Below are 21,545 nucleotides of genomic sequence, written 5' to 3' on the forward strand. Positions count from 1 at the left end.
CTTTCTTCATTGCGGCGACGTCTGCAAAATTTTGTTTTCTCCAAAACGCAAAGTTCTATCTTAGGAAAGTTTTAGGTCTTTGGGTGAGCTATATAAGAAAAACCTTGTCATTTTGAGAGGGGTTCGTCTGAGTTGCCTAGGTTTTCATTTCTTTAGAGTAGCTTGACATTTTTGTAGAGAAAGTGAGAAGATTTGATATTCAATCTGGTGGATTCTTCAACTAGGGGAGATCTCCACTCTTTTCTCTTTGTTTCAATATGTTGACTATTGTGTTTACTGATTTTCTTGCTATTTGTGTTAATTTATTATGAACTAATCCATTTTGGGTTAGGGTTTTGATGTAATTTGGATTTCTATGGATTAATCAATTGATTATTGTTGCTTTTATCTTCTAATGCATAGATTGTGTGGTTATTATGAGTTTTATTGATTTTATTTGTTGAACATGATGAGATTGAGAAATGAGTTATGTTGAGCTTCTTGGGTAATCACCATTGTCATATTGAATGCTAGAGATAGGTTTGAGAATCAATGAAATCAATCTAGGATTCCATTAGCTTAATGAACTTGGATCTATTAATCTTCAGATTGTTGGGTGCGGAAGTTTAATAGGGAAAAGTAGGAATTCATAGCTTGAGAAAGTATGTTTGACAACTTAGAGAATTCGATTTACAATCCATGCATGTGAGTGTAGAAGTGGCAGAATCCATAGAATTTATCCATAGAGTCCGAATGAAGTCAAAACCCTAACCGTTTGTTAAATTGATATTACTCTTGTTTTAAATCTTGCTTTCATTAATTAGTTTTTAATACTTAGCAATTTTGTTTTTAGTTAATTTTTAATTTCTCCCATAAATCCAAACAATTTCGGTTTCTCCAACTTGAAAAACACTTAGGAAAATTAGTGCTTAACAACCAATCCTCATGGGAACAATACTCACTCATCACTTTATTACTTTGTGCGACTAGTGCACTTGCTATCATTGCATGTTGTAGTAACAACACATCAAGTTTTTGGCGCCGTTGCCGGGGATTGATTTTTGTGTTAACATTGAGTTTTTCTTGTGTTAGCTAGATTGGAGTTTTGTTTTTGTTTTTCTTTGTTTGTAGTTTTATTTTTGTTGTTCTTTTCTGTTGACTTGTGATCTCACTTTTTCTCTCTTTCTGTGTAGTTTATGCGAAGAGCAAGACATCAGCCAGTGGTTCCTATTGATCCAGAGATTGAAAGAACCACTAAAAGACTTAATAGAGAGAGAAGAGAACGAGAGGCTACAATTGAACCAGAGGCCGTAGATGTTGAGATGGTAGAAAATAGAACACTAACGAAATTCTCAGTTCCCACAGTTGAAGGCAGTGTGTCGAGCATAACTAGACTAGTGGTACATGCCAACAACTTCGAGATAAAGCCGACAATCATCCAGATGATTAAGCAGTTGGTACAGTTTAAGGGGGATTTGAAGGAAGATCCAAATCTGCACAATGCCAATTTTTTGGAGATTTGCGATACTTTCAAGTCAAACGGAGTGTCAGATGATGCCATCAGAATGAGACTGTTCCCATTTTCATTGAGGGATAAAGCTAAGGGTTAGTTAGTGGCACTACCATCAATAACGATCACAACATGGAGTGATTTAGCATAGAAGTTCCTGACCAAATTCTTTCCTCCAGCAAAATCGGCAAAACTGAGAAATGATATCACATCGTTTCTACAGGAAGAGTCTGAATCATTATATGAGGCTTGGGAAAGATACAAGGAATTACTGAGGAGATGTCCACACCATGGGTTGCCAGTTTGGATGCAAGTCCAAACGTTTTATAATGGATTGATGGTTAATGTGCAAACTATGGTGGATGTAGCATCGGGAAGAGCACTGCAAAATAAGAAACCGGAAGAAACTCATGAGTTGCTTGAAGTTCTAGCAAGTAACAACTATCAAAGACCGAATGAAAGGATACAACCGAAGAAATCTATGGGTCTTCATGAAGTTGATGCATACACGGCCATTTCAGCCCAATTCACAGCACTTCAAAAGCTGATGGGTTAAATCGTTGCGGCGAGCGCTGATTTTGCAATCAGCGTGTATGCCAACAACACACGCCACGGCGATGGTTTATATCGTCACGGCGAGCGTACAATGATCTGTAGCAACATAACAATTCAACCAGCTACCAAAATACGCCAAACGGATTTTGCAATCAATCTAAACTACTGATTTCAACAAAAATCCATAACACAGTATATTCCAAATTGCAAATCATCAACGCATTAAATTAATCAATTAATTGATTTCTTAAAACATGCTTTCATGGCAGATTTTGTGCAGATTCATCAAGGCAACATGTCATCAATCAAATACATGTAATCAACCATTCACAAAAACTGTAAAATCTGGTACCTAGGCTCTGATACCACTGTTAGGAAACGATCATCTATGGTAGCGGAAAACAAAATAATTTACATGATAGATCGTTCCTTAGAACCAAGATCAGAGCACAAAAATTACAGTTTATACATAATAATAGAATCTACAGAAAAATCAGTTTAAAGTTTAAGAAATCATACCGAAATTTAATTACACTATGAAATTACCGAAATACTCTTTCGTCTGAAAAGACGAAAATGCCCTTCTTATAAACTGGTTCTTAAATTATCTTCCATGTGTGTGACTCGCAGGCTCCTTATCATACCGGCAGTGTGTAGTATCGCGATTAACACCAATTAATCGTCTCACTACACATAGACCAAGATTGGCCACAATGCCGCCCTTAGCAAGGCATTGTGGCCACCCGATAGATTCGGATTTAGCGAAGCAGCTACCTGTCAACGATATGGTTACCATACAATTCGATCCTTTCATCATCCGTTATCTCGACAAGACGAAGGCATAGAAATAGTGTCAACCTTCGATTACTCTCGATATTATGTATTCAGTTTCTAGACCAATGACTTGTATTATAAACTGGATAGAGCAACAACTCAATCCCATTGTGGCCACAATTTTAGTGTCATTGTCATATACTGAATTGCGTCGTGAGATAACTTCTCCCATACCCGGGAGTGATGAATCCTCTGTCTATCCACCATAATTTTGATACACTCCTTGATGCAGCTAATCACCACCGTATTGACAGCTCTGAATAGAATTGCATTAGGCTAGTGTCAAACTACACCAATCGGTGCACAAGGCACTCTAGTGATCTCAAGTCTAAGGATCACATGCACCATCATTCGTTAGAGGATTTGTTCCATAGACACTGGGGTTACCATCCATATGGAATCCTCTGGTGGGTTAGTCCAGTGAACTTGCCTACAGCAAGCACCCATGTGTTGCACCAGGTTGTCACCAAACAACCTTGACAAGTGAGATCAGTCACTGCCTTTCGACAGGGTCGTTCAACACTATGATAGCCTTACCGTATTATCTGTGCCCTTACTTTAGGATAATACTGAGGTTACGGACGTTTCTAGAATGGCCACCATATGTGCTCATAAGGTTCTCACTATCAAGATTTGAAGTACTTGATACCCTCGTTACAGTTCTACCATTCTAAAGACATATATCAATACATACAATGATTATTTACGCGATATAGAATAAAATGCCTTTTATTGATCAATGAACATTACTACAAAGAGTCAATTCTACAATAATTGATTGGCTCTAGGGCATCTACTCTAACATCAACGTGGCTTTTAGCAACCTTTGATTTGATGAGCATGTCGTCGAATACACCTCCATTGTTTTGCCGAATTGTTTGGTGAGCATCTTGTTCACCAAACACTAGTAAGTCGCCCCAACATTATTCAAGCCAAACGGCATAACCTTATAACAGTGAATCCCCTGGTCAATAATAAATTAGGTGTGTTCTTCATCGGGCTAATACATCAGGATTTCGTTATATCCTGGGTATGTATCCATGAAGTTGATTAGTATGTTCTCAGCTGTCGCATCTACTAATTGGTCGATCTAGGGCAGTATAAAGTTGTCTTTGGGACAAGCTTTGTTCAAGTCTATGAAGTCGACACAAGTCTGCCACTTGCCATTTGACTTTTTCACTAGGACTGGGTTGGCAAGCCAGTCCGGGTATTTCACTTCCCTTATGAAGTTGATGTTCAAGAGTTTTTCAACTTCATCCTTGAGTGCTTTAGAGCACTCTGCATCCATAGATCTTCTCTTTTGTCTAATTGGTCAAGCTGTTGGGTCGACATTCAATCTGTGGCACATTACCTCGGGGCTGATCCCCAATGTATCTGCATGTACCCATGCGAATATGTCTAGATTTTTCTTTAGAAACCCTACTAAACTGTCGGCTATTTCTTTGCTCAGACTACTGCCAATTTTTAACACGTGAGTTAGGTCTTCTTCGCTTATAGCTATTTTTGGCAGCTCTTTGGTCGACCCTACTACGGGCTCTTCTTTATGGATGTGAGGATCTATGGTATCCTCAAGAGGTCTGGGGTTTGGCTCGGACTCTGCAATGACCATGGTTCTCGAGAGTGGCCATTTTAGTGCAGCATTAATGGCTCGGTTGTAACATTCTTGAGATTCCTTCCTGCAGCTTCTGATTGTTGTGACCCCGCTTAAAGTTGAGAACCTCATTGCTTGGCAACACACTGAAATGACTAGGCTCAGATCATCTAGGATCGGTCTTCCGAGGATGACATTGTATGTGGTCAGGTAGTCCACCACTAAGAATTCTGCCATCACAATCCTAATCTTTGGTTCTTCCCCTAGGGTCATGTAACGCCCAGCATGGAGGTACATGATTTAATTTATGTTTTATAGCCCTTAGTTAATTTTTGTTAAAGTGATTTTAAGAGAATATGAAAAAAATGCCTTAAACTTGCATTAAGGGTAAAATGGTATTTTCACTCAAAATTAGTTGAAAAAGTGGGGAGTGAAAAGAGATAGAATTTCAAGAGAATGCATTAAAAATGAGGGCATTATGGTAATTGACTAAGGGACATAGATGAAATTTCTAAGAAAGAGTAAGGGCAAAATGGGAAAGTGTGTTTATAAACTAAAGTGTTAAGGGTTTGAAACCCTATTTTCTTCATTCCACCGCCACACTCATCCCCCATTTTCTCTCAAATTTTCATTCAATCCTCCAAGGATTTTGAGGGCTTTTGAGTGGTTTTTCATAGGGTTTTGATTTTAGGCTTCAAGAGGTAAGGACTCTTACTCTTTATCTATGTTTTATTTGTGTAAAAGTTAAGTTCTTATGGAGTTTATGCTTAGGGTTAAGAGAAGATTTGAATCCAACAAGAGTGGAGAGCTTAGTAAAGACTACTCAAGCATAAGGTAAGTAAATTCCACTCAAAATCCAACTCAAGTTATAGTTTAAGAAAATCAAGTGAGTAGAGATTTCTTTTAAATATGCATATGTTATGATTATTGAGAAATTTAGATGAGATGGATGATTAGTTATGCTTGTTGTTGGATAGACTTGAATATGAGGAGTATATGTGATGGTTTGATGATGGGTTGAAATTGGAAGAATTGGAGAAACTTTTGGGAGTGTTTTTGCCGTGTAGGTATGGTGATGTTACAAGAGAGTTTTTCTCTCAATTTCGATGGTTTAAGAAACAAATAGAATGATAATTACATTAGGGTTTGTTTATGCACAAGTATTGTTTGATGAAATGCCTAAGAGAAGTGTGAGTTGAGTAGAAACCTTAATTTTATGCAACATTGCATATGTGCATTTCATAAGTGCATTTAAGTAAGAAATTTTAAGCATGAGCCATCCATATGCATATAATTGTGTAGGTGTAGAAACTTAAGAAAGAATGAAGAATAAAGAATAAAGAAAGAAAGAATAAAACATTCTAAGAATAAAGAGAAAGAAAGAATAAGCATTAAAGAATTAAAGAAAGAAAAAGTGTTAAAGAAGAGAAAAGAATAGGTTGGTGTGATGGGGAATCGTGAGTGTTAAGAAGAAATTCCCACATACACATCACCTTAATTAAGTGGCATAAGAAGAAGAAGAATTGTATGACCCGTAAGAGTGTATGTGGATGAGGGTTGTACCAAGAAGAATTCCTACATGCACGTCACCTTAATTGAGTGGCCTAAGAAGAAAGAAGAATTTGTACGGTCCGCAAGAATGCATGTAGATGAGGACTGTACTCACTCACACGGCCAAGGTTCTGAATCTATACATCAACCGAGTCCGATCGACAAAGAATAAGAAAAGAAAAGAAAAGAAACAAGAAAGAAAAGAGAAGCTTGGGCAAGCAAGACAAGAATAGAAAAGAAAATCATAGAAAGAAACAGAAAGAAGAAATAAAATGCATTTTTATGCATTATAGCATATGCATTTCATTTATGCATATTCCCATGAATTTTATTATGGTTAGAAAGAATAGAAGAGTAGCAAGAAGAGAAAGAATAGAAAGAGTAAGAAAGAAAGAAATAGAGAGAATTAGAAAGAAAGAAAAGAACAGTGAGAATTAGAAACAGAGAAAGAAAGAAGAAGAGAATTAAGTAAGGAAAGAATCAAAGAAAGTTAAGGGATTTACTTACTGAGCATTTTTATGCTCACCCCGTTGTTTTTCCATATTTTTGCAGGGAATAGGTAAGCAGCGGTCGGAAGGACGTCGACAAGTAGGGAGGATTGGCATTACTATCCACTGTCACTAAGTTTTTGTACTCGTTATTTTGATATATGTAAAGAATTATGTTTTATAAGTAAAGAAAAATTTGGGCCCAACTATTTTCATATGCTAATTATGTATGTTTTCATAGTATATGTTATAAAATATACTATTAGAAAGAAGTCATTACATGTCACAGGCAGATCGATTGTTCCCTTGAGGACCAGATGTCCAAGTGAATCCATAGAGCGGCGATGGGCATGCCCTCATGTCTCTCTTTGTGAACCTCATTTCTTGGAAAGCTCCCAAGAAAATGATGTTCATTGCACTGCCATTATCAACCATCACCCTCAGTACTCTGGCGTTGCTGATCTTGGCTGCAATTACAATCACATCATGATTATGTCGAGGAGATTTTTTACACTCTTCCACTGTGAATCTTAGAACCTCGCTCTCTTGCCTAGGCCACTTTGACGGCTTCTGTTCATAACTCATTACTCGGGAGACCAAGTCTATTTTGGCCACTTGAGCATTGTTGGCGTTGGCTAGGGCTTGCTAGGTCTGGTTGTTTTGCTCGCCAGTACTTCTATGAGCTGGTGCCTCCTTAACATATTCTTTTACGTGGCCCCTTCGGATCAGATCTTCGATGGCATCCTTTAAAGCCTGACACTCGTTGGTGTTGTGCCAAATGTCCTAGTGGTATCGGCAATATTTTTACTGATATCTTCTGTCGTGAGGCCCCTCATTCTCTTAGGAGCGGGCAATCTCTCAACCTTACAAGAGACTTCATATATAAGAGCTATGTCTTGCGTGAGGGAGTTGTATTCTGCATATCAAGGGAAAGGTTGTCTATCCCTACGGTTATCTATTCTTTGTCTCTTTTGGGATTTGTTTTGGTCCCTATCATTGTGGTCTTGTGTAACACCCCACCTGAGGTACATAGTTATTGTTTCTTCTTTCGCTCTTATTTGAGTTGGTTTTTGGTAATATTGTTTGATTGAGTGTTGTGTCAAATGCTTGCCCTGAAATTGGTTGAAAATAGAAGAAGTTCAGTGTACCAAGTTTCGCCGGGGCGAAGAAGAATCTTCGCCGCAGCGAAGATGTGTTGAAACCACGGGGAAACTCTTTGGACAGTTTCGCCGCGGCGATAGGCCGATTAAAATGTTTGTTAAGTTTTAGATATTTTCTTCCCTAAGGGCAATTTGACCATTCTACCCCCAATTAGCAGGAAAAGTGGGGAGTTAATTGTAAGGATTTTTCATGGAGAATATGTTGTTATGGGGGTGTGTTTGTAATGAATCAAAGGATATAGATGGAATTCCCAAAGAAGAGTAAGGGCAAAATGGGAATGCTTGGGTATAAATTTCATTAAAAGGAAATAAGAGTTAGCAAACCCCTCATTCTTCTTCTCAAAAACGCAACTCTCCATTCTTGTTCCTCTCAACTTCTCTTTCTTTTGATCAAGGAGTTCCAAGGGGTTTTTGAAGTGATTTGGGGTAGAAAATCAACCTAAGGCTTCCTAAGGTAAGGATTCCTACTTAAGTTGTGTGATTTGTGAGTTTTAGTTTATATTGAAGTTTGAGGGTTTTTGTTCTTTTGGTTAAGAGTAGAGAAAAAGTCAAGCAAAACAAGTGAAAGGAAGAGTTGGTGAAGTCTCTCCATAACAAGGTAAGTAAATCCCAACCCAAGTTGAGATTTAAGAATTTTCTTGATTAGGGTTTTGATAGAAATGATGTATGTATGTGATATACATGTGGTATGCCATGTATGGAGGCTTAAATAGAGATTTCTATGCCTTGTGATTGTTTATACCTTGCAAATATGAGAAATGAGTTGTTGGGTTGGAAAGGTAGTTTGAGATGGAATTGAAGGGGTATTGTGGATCCCTTTTTGGAAGTGCTTTCTTTGACAGGTTTTATGGTTATGTGAAGGGGTTTCTCCCTATTTTGGATGGTTAGAAAAAGTTTTAGAATCATTGCTATATTAGAGTTTTATAGTGCATATGAGTTGTTTGATGAAATGCCTAATAGATGTTTGAGTATGAGTAGTGAACCTTAATTCTTGCAACATTGCATGTTGGCATTTCATAAGTGCATTAGTGGAGATGAACCATCCATAGGCACTAATTGTGCATTGAAAAGTGACCTAAGAAAGTGTAGGAAACTTGTGTATGCAATTACCCTATGAGTAGAGAGCTTGGTGGATGCAACTACTCTAAGAGTAGAGAGAATGAAAAATGCTAGAATAGAGTGAATTAGAAGAGTAGAATAGATGGGTTGATGCTTTGTGATCATCACCCGACAGTTATGGGAATCGGGTTGATGCTTTGTGATCACCACCCGAATAGCCCTTAGAGATGGGTCGATGCTTTGTGATCGTCACCCGATGAGTAGTAGAAATGGGTAGATGCTTTGTGACCACTACCCGGTTAGTTGTTAGATAAGTGGGTTGATGCTTTGTGATCATCATCCAACATTTAGTAGAAGTGGGTTGATGCTTTGTGATCATCACCCGACAGTGACTAGAGACGGGTTAATGCTTGGTGATCGTTACCCAAAAGTCATGAGAAACGGGTAGGTGCTAGGTGGTCTCCACCCGATAGTTAGGAAAACCGAGTAGGTGCTTTGTGATCCCCACTCGGTAGTCACTAAGAACGGGTTGGTACTGTGTGAATTCCACCCGATAGTCATGGAGAGTGAGATGGTGCTGTGTGAACGCCATCCGGCCGTACCTCCGGTAAGATGAGGCCATGATGTTTAGTAGAAACAGAAATAGAAACAGAAATAGTATAAGGAAAGAATTAAGAGTTATTCATACGGGGACAGACAGATAGAGGGTTTTACTTACTGAGCATTATTTTGTGCTCACCCCGTTATTTTCCTTTGTGGATGTAGGATCTAGGTGATGATGCAGTCAGAGGGGCGTCGACAAGCGAGGAGCAATAGCTACACTGTTTCCCCTGTTTTGTCTTTTAAAAATGAATCTTTTGTAAACAACACTTTTTGTGTATACAAGACATATGAATTATAATGAAAAGAAAACTTTGGGCCCAATTTTCTATTGTTATCTTGCATGCATTGTACTAGTTTTCAGCAGTTGTTACACCCGATGTGATTTCCATAGATACCTTAGTGGATTTCCCTTAGGATGTACTCTGCATCCTCACGGTCTACACACTGCAAAAGTGGGGAGTTGTAGCCTCGCTTATATAACCTATAATTGATAAACGTATATCAAGCTAATTTTGCTTAGAGAGTCTTAGCTTGGTTTCTTCCCTCAGGGACTATTCCATCTCTCAAGTATGTTGCTATTGAGTCCATCTAGCTATAACTTTTCCCTGTCGCCAAAATCGCTTCTTTCGATGTAAGGATGCTTGGACTTTATAGGAATTTGATAGGGATAGAATTTGTTTTTTCTTTACTATTTGTTGAAGCCAGGCGGCAAGCTAGAGCATTGGCCACTGAATTTCTTTCTCTTGGAATTTGCAATGCTTAAGCTTAGATTTTACCTTTCAAAGATAGGATGCCATTTTGTTCTCTTTGGCATGTATTCTCCGGAAACTTGATGGATGACGAACTGGGAGTCACTATATATTTTGATTGACTCTGCCCTAATTTCTTTGGCCAAATAGACTCTCGCAAGCATGGCCTCATATTTTACCTCATTGTTTGAGGTGACAAAACTGAATCTGACTGTAGCACGGATTGGATCCCCTTTAGGACCTTCGAGTAGGAGTCTGACTCCTGCCTTCTTTTCATCTACATACAATGTCCACTGCCATAGGCTAACAAGCTTGTGCTTCACTGAACTGTTCCCTTTTGAGGTGTTCGTTTAGGTGGGCTTACCTCCCCTTGGGGCTAGTATGAGAACTCTGGGATGAAGTCAGCCAAAGCTTGTCCCTTGATTGCTGTTCTTGGGAGGTACTTGATGCCGTGTTGACTAAGATCCATTGTCTACTGAATCAGTCTACCCGATGCCTCATGCTTTTGCATTATCTTTTTTAGTAAAAAATTTGTAAGAACATGTATGGAATGTGCCTGAAAGTAGGGCCACAATTTTTGAGTACCTAAGATGAGTATGTAGGCGAGCTTATCTGTTTCTAGGTACCTCATTTTAGCGTTGACCAATTGCTTGCTCACATAATATATTGGCCACTACACTCTCCCTTCCTTACGTACCAAAGCCGCAATGATCGCGGACTTAAAAACTGATAGGTACAACAGTAAGGGCTCGTGCGGGATGGGCTTTGATAACAAAAGAGGCTGCCTCAAGTACCTCTTTAACTTTTGGAATGCTTTCTTGCACTCCTCTGTCCATTTGAAACCCTTGTTGCCCTTCAAGGTTTCAAAGAAAGGTAGACATCTACCAGTTGCTCGGGAAACAAACCTACTTAGTACGGCCACTCACCCTGTCAGATTCTGAACCTGCTTTATTTTAGTCAGACTTTGTATGTTCAAAAGAGCTTAAATTTCAAATGGGTTGGCCTCAATGCCTCGTTGATTGACCAGAAATCTCAAGAACTTCCCTAAGTTGACTTTGAAAGCATACTTTAAAGGATTCAATTGCATCTGTTACTTCCTAAGGATACTAAACATTTCCCCCAACTTGATATGGCTCTTGACAACCTTCGATTTGACGAGCATGTCATCAATGTACACCTCTATGGCCTTGCCAATCTATTCAGTGAACATTTGATTCACCAAATGTTGGTAGGTCACCTTAGTGTTCTTCAAGCCGAATGGCATAACCTTGTAAGATACGTCGGCCAGTAATATAAGAGATGTGTTCTTTATTGGGCTGATACATCAGGATTTGATTGTATCCCGAGTATGTATCCATGAAGGTTAGTAATGTGTTCCTTACTGTCGCATCTACTAATTGGTCGATCCGGGGTAGTAGAAAGCTGTTTTTAGGACAAACCTTATTAAAATCAGTGAAATTGATGCAAGTCTACCACTTGCCATTTCATTTCTTCACTAAGACCAAATTGGCGTGCCAATCCGGGTATTTCACTTCTCTAATGAAATTGATGTTTAAGAGCTTATCAACTTCATCCTTGAGTGCTTTAGACCGCTTAGCATCCATAGACCTTCTTTTTTGCCTTATCGAGTGAGCCTTTGAGTCAACATTCAATCTATAGCACATTACTTCAAGGTTGATCCCCACCATATCTACATGAACCCAAGCGAACACATCGAGGTTCTTCTTCAGGAACCCCACTAGACTATCTTCCAACTTGTCACTTAGATTGCTCCCAATTCTTAAAACACGAGTTAGGTCTTCCTCGCTGACAGACACTTCTCGCAGCTCTTCTTTGTGAATACGAGGATCTATGGTGTCCTCTAATGGTCTAAGCTTTGACTTGGACTCAACGATGATCATGGTCAACGGGGTACCCATTTTTGGGCTGCATGAATGGCTCAGTTGTAGCACTCCCTTGACTCTTTTCTACAACTTCTTATAACTTTGATTCCATCCGAGATTGGGATTTTTATAGCTTGACATCACACAGAAGTGACTGTACTCAGGTCGTCTAGGAGTGGCCTTCCCAAGATGACGTTGTAGGTGGTCGGACAATCGACCACTAAGAATTCTACCATCACTGTCCTTATTTGAGGTTTATCCCTAACAATCATGAGCAGCCCGATCGTTCCGTTTGGGACTAGACTATCCCTAGTGAATCTATACAGCGACGACGAGCATGTTCTTAAGTCTCGCTCGGTGAACCTCATTTCTTAGAAAGCCCCCAAGAAGATGATGTTTGTTGTACTACCGTTGTCTACCATTACCCGGAGGACTTAAGCATTGCCAATTCTCGTCGCGACTACAATCGAGTCATGGTTGTGGTGAGGAATTGGTCGCATTCTTCCTTAGTGAAGTCTATCACTTTAGTTTCCGTTCTAGGCCGCTTTGGTGGCTTAACTTCACAGTTCATTACATGGAGGACTGAGTCTGTCTGGGTTTCTCGTGCATATTGCTCATGTGAATGCCTGGAGCTTCCTGCAATATCAGGTCCCCTATAAATCATACCCACCAACACATTGTTGTTCAGTTGGGTTTGTTAGATCTGAGCATTCTGGTCGCATGGCTTGTCACGAGCTTGATTCTCTTTAACAAATTCTTTGAAATGACTTCTTATAATCAAGTCTTTGATGGCGTCTTTCAGAGCTTGACACTCATTAATGTTGTGCCCAATATCTCGATGGTAATTGTAGTACTTTTAGCAATCTCTTTTGCCCGGTTCCCCCTTCATTCTCTCTGGCATGGGTAACATTTTAGCCTCGCAAGAGACTTCATAGATGTGTGCCACATCTTTTGTCGGGGGGTGTATTCTGCATACCACAGGAAAGGTTATCTTTCCTCATAAAACTTCATTCTCTGTCTTTTCAGGAACCTATTTCTGTCCCTATCATTTCGATCTTGACCCCTTCTTTTGTTTATTGGGCGATCTTATCGCCTCTCAAGGGCTATTCTTGGTGAGCTGCTAGCTAAGGCCACTAGCGAACTTTCAACTCGCTGATGTTTGGCAGCCATTTGGTAGAACTTGGCCAGGCTCACTGGATCTTCACTTTGGAGCTCTTTCCACAGTTTTGTCTATAACCTTATTCCCGCTATAAGTAAAGTGCGGATTGACTCCTTAGGTGCATCTGCTACTTTTGCCTACTCGTTCTAGAACCTCGTTAAATACGAGGTTAGAGTTTCGTCTCTTTCCTAACGAATATTACTCAGATAGCTGAGTGTCATTGCGAATTGTCTCCTTGCTTGGAATTGCTGCAAATACATCAAGAAGAATTATTGCCAAGACTATATTGAGTTCGCTTTGAGCTGTTTATACCACCTTTTGGCACCTCCTACCAAAGTGACTGTGAAACAGTGGCACTTTGCCAAGTCAGAGACTTGATGTAGTTCCATTAGGTCGTTGAAGGAATCAAGGTGGTCTCTAGGATCTCCTTTCTCATCAAACTTGTTCTCAGGCACCCTGAATCCTTGGGGGAGCAGTGCCTGACGGACTTCCTTCGTGAATGGAGAACTAACTATTTCTTCTGCCAAATTTTTCTAGTGGGCTCTTAGATTGTCGAGTATTTTCTACACCTGATTTAAGTCCTTATCGTGATGAGTATTCTAGTTGTGAGCTCTGTTCAACCTTACTTCAAGCAGATGAGTCTAAAGATCAGTAGCTTGCGAGCCTACTCTGTCATGCACACTAGTGTGCGAGGTGGAGTCATGATAGCTAGGATGGTAGGTGCTATCATGCTCCTCGGTACATTGCTCGCGACGTTAGTTAAAACTGAAATGTTGATTGTTGCTAGATTGGCATGCATGGCTAATTTTGTGAGCTTGCGAGGTTTGAGCTCACCTTTGAGCTTGCGAGGTTTGAACTCACCTTTGGCGTGAGTTAAAATCGGCACATCGACATTGAGCATTTCGTCGCTTAGGGCGAGCCTCCCTTTAACGACCGTTGTCTTCATTTTCTCCCATGGGCTACTTGCGGAGTCGCCTCCTAGGGTTAGCTTGCCCTCAGTATTCACGCTATGAACCAGATTGGTCGCTAGTAGAGTTATTCTGACCTGTTGAGTAACCTCAATGAAGCGTGTCAGATCGAGGTCTCGGTTGGCCAGCTGCTCATTTCTTAACTCAGCCACGTTTTGTTTTACCGCCTGTGCAACCACCTTCCTTATCATCTCCATTAGTTTGCCATTCTCGGGATTAGAAGTCCCGACCCCCTACTAATTTGTAACCTATTGCATTGGTGGTACCAGCGGTCGACTTGGAGCAGTGGTTTGATGCACTTATTGGTGGGCAACTTCCACATTGTCGTGGTTTCCTGTGGTTGTTTTGGATCTGGTACGTGCCATTAGAAATTTCAAGTGATCGGTTGCTCACTACAATTGCTTGTTTCATGCTAGAAATATGGAAAGTAGGCGGAAGGCCTCCTTTTAGAGCCAAAATATTGATATGAAAATCACACCAATCCGATTGACCATGGTGGATCGGAATCAATGTGTGCGTGATTTAATGAAAACTAGCAAAGTAATGTAAAATACCTTTAAAGTAATGAATTCAAACGATTTTTAAGGTGGTTCAGCAAGTTAGAACTTGAGCCTACGTCCACTATTATCTTATTACTTTTTATGGATTACAAGAATAACAATTAGCTTGCCTAGAATAATTTGCTAACTCGTTTCTCATCGTTGGAGGGGATTTATATACAAATTTGTAATAAAGAAAAGAGAGAAATTATTGAGATTGCAATCAAATTTAAATTGCATCTCTGAGATTCCCATGATTGTGTGCTAAGATCGCGCCATCATTACTATTCATCTCTTCTAAAATATCCGAGATTTGAGCATATATGTGGTTTGTCAAACAATTGTCAGCGTTGGTCGCGACTAGCTTGTGCTGGGTCGAGTTATATCTCGATGAGCTTATGTTGGGTCGGACAAGTGCTGAGTCGAACTAATTCTTGGTCGAACTATATCCTCGCGGGCTTCTGACTTCTCTAAGCTTAATGGAAAAATCACACACAAAAATTTCTATTGGAGATGTAATTGTTAATATTAATTCTTACAATAATGATTTGCTTACAATTGAGTCATACAACTAAACAAAAATTGCACAAAATTTATGTAAAATGACTACTTTGCGTTTTGTTTTTTGCTTGGTTGTATAACTCACTTGTATGACTCAGTTGTAAGCATAACATTGGTCTAATTCTTAATCTTGATTTCTAAGTTTGTATTTGTAATTTATAATTATAAGTAATAAAAAGTATTCAAATTCAATTAATATTTCAATGTCTCATTATTTTATCATATTTCATAGTGATTATATTTTTTTTTTAATTAATACACATACAAAATGAGAGAGAAAGGAGAATGAAGATTGGAATTGGAATTGGAGTGTGAAAAATAAGGGAAATAATTGGGTATTTAAAGGAATTTTTTTTTAAAAAAAAAAAGTGAAATAACCGTTATTAACGGTAATCTTTTTTAATTTATTTTAGCTAACCATGTCATGCCAGTCTGCGTGCTTTTTTTTTTAAGGGCCACGGCACAATCACATGATAGTGGGCCTCATTGTGTCCTGCTTTTTTTCGTGTCGTGCCCTGTACCGGCACAGCCCACCTCTAGTTCTACTACTAACCCACCCTGGGCCAATACTCGCTCCGCCTATACCCATAAGGTATTACAATATGTTTATAAACTCTAAATTGAGAATAAATTGAAACTCTAACACAATGAGAAAAATAAATTATTATTGGAGAAGGAATTTTATATTAAACATATGTCATAAATGGAAAGAATAAGAAATTGTATCAATTCTGTCACCCTTAATTTCAGCCTTATCAAAGTATGATAAGATTCCTAAATTGTTTCTTACCCCAATTGGGGAGGTCCAGGCAATAAATAATGACCAATATGGCTCCAATACCTTATAACGCCCATAAGTTAAAGGTTTTATGAAATGTTTTTAATTGAAAGATAGTTTTGACACCAAACACACCCCCCCCCCCCCCCCCCCGGGCCAAAAAAAAAAAATCTCTGTTCGCTTTAGGTTTTAAGATTTATATATTGATTTATTGTATTATTATTTATTGTTAATTTTCTGTTTGCTTTAGGTTTTTCTGGGTTAAAATTTTTTTTTTATGAAGTAAAAATATAATTTGTGGAATGAATATATTAATTTAAAAGTATAATAATAATTCAAAGTTTTCCAGCAACATCATGCCAATTCCTTTTACATTCTTTGCTCCCATTTTGCGTGTATGATTAATAAAGTCTAGCTAGCTTTGATTTCTTTGAAGAAAGTGCTGCGCAAAAGAAAAGATGTTATGTTTAAAAAATTATGAGCTTTACCTTTTAAAGAAACAAAATTAACGCACTTATTCTTTTCTTTCTCCATGCTAAATCCCCACATTCCTTTCTTTTAACTTTTGTATTTGATCACAATGCAAACACATCTACACACTCAACTCATCATTCTCATCCCAAGAAACACCGCTTCAGATTATGGAAGAAACCTCTCCCGCTAAGCTAATATGTGCCATTGTGTTAACTCCAATTTTTGTTTTGAGCCTAATTTTTCTCCTTTTATGGCTTAGTCTACATCCACATAGACCCAAATTCCATATCCACGAATTTTCGGTTCCGGGTTTGAATCAAACAAATGGGTTTGAAAATGCCACTATAACTTTCAATGTGACCGTCCGAAACACGAACCGTAATTTTCGAATCAATTATGAGTCCCTGAACGGGTCGGTTTACTATAAGGATGATGAAGTCGGATCAGTAACCCTTTTAAGCAGCTTCGATCAAGGGGAAAAGAACACAACTATATTGCAACATGAATTGAGTGGGAGCATGTCCTTGTCAACACTGAATAACAAGCGTTGGATGGAGTTTGTGAATGATCGTACGAAAGAAACGGTGATTTTTTACTTACGGTTCACATCAATCATCCACTATGAGAAGTCGGTGTGGGATAGAAAGCACCATCAAATGCATGCAAATTGCGATGCTGGGGTGGAGTCAAATGGCTTCCTCTTACCAAATTTTAAAGATAAAACATGTATTGTCCATTTTGGCAGATTATTTTAGTTTTACATTAAAGTTGTTCATAATAGTTAAAGGGTATCTGGTATTTTATTTTATTTTTATTATTTTATCTATGCTGAATATTTGGATTTATTGTACATTATTTTATTTAATGTGTAATATTATTGGGCATGATATTGAGAAAATGCCGACAACCTAGTAGCATTGGCAATTGATTATACCCAAATCTAATACTTACAAAGACTTGAATAAGCTTAATAATCTTGTTTTTAAAACTTGATAATCCTCTTCGGGTGAGCTGCAAAACTGATTTACACACTTGAAAGTGGTTTATCATATATGTTTCCTCAGAAATTGTTGATGCGTGATTTTTGCACCAACGAAACGCACGTGTGAAATGCTGTGATGGCCCAGAAGACACACGTGAATGTAATGAGTAAAGAGACAGTAAATGCAATGGAGACAATTTTTAAAGTGGTTCGGATGCTAAGGTAGCAAGTCCTACGTCCACTGGTATTTATATTGATGATAAAGGTCAGGTCGCTTTTAGCTGACTGACTTTACAGTTATATTACAAGATATTGAATACTAAGAATTCTAGGGAAGAGAGGATAGTTAATCAAGCGTAAAAATATGCCAATCCCCTTCAATGAGAGATGAGCTTCCAATTTATAGTGAGATGTAGTGAGGCAATGATCACTAAATCTGTAAGTTGGTGGGATTATCCGTGCAAATCCTTCTTTATGTCACATTGCCCACCTTCCAGAGTGATTTGTGTGATTTAGAGCAGGGATCGGACACGTGGGATGGTAGCGTGCCGAATGCACCAAATTAATTAACCTTACTGACCTAACTATTGAATTGTATAAAGGGCAAGCAAGGGTCGATCCCACAGGGAATGACTNAGACGAAAACACCCTTCTTACTTCCTAAGTCTTAAATGAGCTTCTATGTGTGTGACCCATAGGCTCCTCATCATACCAGAGTGTATAGTATCGCGATCAACACCAATTAATTGTCTCACTAATACACAGACCAAGATTGGCCCCTAGCAAGGCATCATGGCCACTCGATAGATTCGGATTCAGCAAAGTAGCTATCTGTCCGCGATATGGTTACCGTACAATTCGATCCTTTCATCATTCGTTATCTTGACGAGACGAAGGCATAGAAATAGTGTCAACCTTCGGTTACTCTCGATATTATTTATTCAGTCTCTGGACCAATGACCTGTATTATAAACTGGGTAGAGCAACAACTCAATCCCACTGTGGCCACAGTTTTAGTGTCAATTCCATTTATTGAATTGCGCCGTGAGATAACTCCTCCCGTACCTGGAAGTGATGAATCCTCTGTCTATCCACCATAGTCTTGATACACTCCTTGATGCAGCCAATCACCACCGTATGATAGCTCTGAATAGAAATACGTTAGGCTAGTGTCAAACTGCACCAATCAGTGCACAAGGCGCTCTGGTGATCTCAAGTCTAAGGATCACATGCACCACCATTCGTTAGAGGATTTGTTCCATAGACACTAGGGTTACCATCCATATGGGATCCTCTAGTGGGTCAGTCCAGTGAACTTGCTGCGATGTATTCGCCTACAGTAAGCACCCATGTGTTACACCAAGTTATCACCAAACAACCTTGACGAGTGAGATCAGTCACTGCCTTTCAACAGGGTCGTTCAACACTATGATAGCCTTACCGTATTATCTGTGCCCTTACTTCAAAATAATACTAGGGTCACGGACATTTCTACAATGGCCACCATATGTGCTCATAGGGTTCTCAGATTTGAAACACTTGATACCCTCATCACGGTTCTACCATTCTAAGGACATATATCAATACATATTGCAATGATAATGATTTACGCGATATAGAATAAAATGCCTTTTATTGATTAATGAACATTATTACAAAGAGTCAATTCTACAATAATTGATCGGCTCTAGGGCATCTACTCTAACAACTGAGAAGCAGCGACACTTTGCCAAGTCACAAACTTGATACAACTCCATCAGGTCGTTGAAAGTGTCAATGTGGTCTTTGGGATCTCTTTTCCCATCGAACTTACTTTCTAGCACCTTGAATCCTTCGGGAAACGGGGCCTGGCGAACTTCCTCTGCAAAGGGAGAGCTCACTATCTCTTCCGCCACATTGTTCTTGTAAGTTCTTAGATTGTCGACCATTTTTTGTACCCAATCTAAGTCTTCATTGTAAGGATTGCCGTAGTTGGCTCTGTTCAGCCTTACCTCGAGCAAGTGAGTTTGCAAATCTATTGCTTAAGAATTCCTTCTATTATGCGCGAGGTTGAGTCATGATGGCTAGGTTGGTAGGTGCTATCATGCTTGTAATGACTGCTTTACACGAGGATACTTGTAGAAATATATCAAGTAGAATATATGTATAGTAGCAAAAGTAAATGGGCCCAAAGTTTTCTTTTATTACATATAAACATTATTTATACAAAACAGAGTATCATTTACAAAATGGTATTAAAACAGTGGACAATGTAGCTATTACTCTTCGCTTGCCGACGCCCATCCAACTGCGTTCTCACCTAGATCCTGCAACCACAAAGAAAAACAACGGGGTGAGCACGAAATAATGCTCAGTAAGTAAATCCTCTACTCGACTGTCCCCGTAACTCTCTCTCTAATTCTTTCCTTACAGTACTCATCTTTCACACAGCTCTCTTTACTTAACTGCTACAATATGTCACGGCCTCATCTTACCGGAGGCACGGCTGGGTAGAGTTCACACAGCACCATCCCACTCTTAGTGACTTTCGGGTAGAGATCACAAAGCACCAACCCGCTTTTCACAACTTTCGGGTAGAGATCACAAAGCACCAACCCATTCTCATACCTATCGGGTGGAGATCACAAAACACCAACCCATTCTTAGTGCTCTTCTCATTCTCTCTACTCTTAGAGTAGTTCATTCACACAGTTCTCTACTCTTTCTCAAACTAGATTCATAATGTACATAATTAACTATTAATAATAAGATAATTATTTAAATATATGTCTAACACATATTTAAATGTAATTTCACTATTAATTTTCTACACATTAATTAAAAGGCTACGACCTCAGCAAATTTAATTGCGCTATGAAATTACCAAAATACTATTTCACCTAAAAATGCAGGATCTAGGTGTTGATGCAGTCGGAGAGGCGTCGGCAAGCGAGGAGCAATAGCTACACTGTTTCCCCTGTTTTGTCTTTTAAAATGAATTTTTGTAAACAATACTCTTTGTGTATAAAAGACATATGAGTTATAATAAAAAGAAAGTTTTGGGCCCAATTTTCTATTGTAATTATGCATGCATTGTACTAGTTTTCAGCAGTTATTACATCTTGGCCCCTCCGCTTGTTTGTTGGGCGATCTTGTTGCCTGTCCGGGGCTTTTCGCGATGAGCTTCTAGCTAGGACAACTATCGAGCTTTCGAGTCGTTGATGCTTGGCTGCCATCTGGTAAAACTTTGCTAGGCTCACATTATCTTCACTATGGAGATCTTTCCACAGCCCTGTTTGAGCCTAATGCCCGCAATTAGCAAAGTTTGGATTGATTCTTCAGGTGCGTCTATGGCCTTTGCCTACTAGTTCTGGAACCTCGTTAAATACGAGGTTAGTGTTTCATCTCTCTCCTAACAAATGTTGCTCAAGTAGCTGAGTGACATTGCGAACTGTCTTCTCGCTCGGAATTGCTGTAATTACAGCGAGGAGAATTGTTGCCAAAAACTAATGGAGTTTGCCTTGAGTATTTGTACCACCTCTTGTCATCCCCTACCAATGTGACTGATGTTAGGAAACAATCCATTGAGGCAATGGAAAACAAAAATAATAATAACATGGATCGTTCCATAGAACCAAGATCAGGGTACAATTTTACAGTTTATACCAAATAAGAATCTGCAGAAAATTAATCTAGAGTTTAAGAAACCATACACACATTTGGAGGCTCCTCCAAGTTGTCTCTAAATGTATTTTGCTACCAACCCAAGTGTAGGATCGAACCGATGTAGTCCACATGAAGACAACCGCAAGGAACTAAGGAGGGATTTGCCAGATCCCTCTTTAGCCTTAAGAACAAAGAAGAAATGAAGATTAATTGATTTTAGGCAAAAACCCAAATCTGGCGTGAAAGTGTTTTTGGGGGCTGTGTGTTTTCTCTTTTAATGAAAATGTGAATCAATGAAAAACTTCTTACATTTTACAAATAACCTTTTTCTTTTATAGTAAAATTTAATTGCCCTATTCCCATATGAAATAGGCTTGGGCTCCAACCCAAACACCTGTTGTTTCCAAACACTCCTAATTAGATGTTTATTTTAATTCATCATTATCTCAATTAAAATCAATTAATATATATTTAATA

The 21,545-nt window shown here is 38.9% G+C and overlaps 1 non-coding gene across 1 annotated transcript; it reads right to left on the bottom strand.

Moving 5' to 3' along the window:
• Nucleotides 1–1,679: 1,679 nt before the first annotated feature.
• LOC116125440 lies at nucleotides 1,680–1,786 on the bottom strand. Its single transcript, XR_004127345.1, has one exon. It is a non-coding gene; the product is annotated as a small nucleolar RNA R71 (small nucleolar RNA).
• Nucleotides 1,787–21,545: the final 19,759 nt, after the last annotated feature.

This window comes from Pistacia vera, unplaced genomic scaffold (genome assembly GCF_008641045.1).
Source record: "Pistacia vera cultivar Batoury unplaced genomic scaffold, PisVer_v2 Contig165, whole genome shotgun sequence".
Classification (NCBI taxonomy): Eukaryota; Viridiplantae; Streptophyta; class Magnoliopsida; order Sapindales; family Anacardiaceae; genus Pistacia; species Pistacia vera.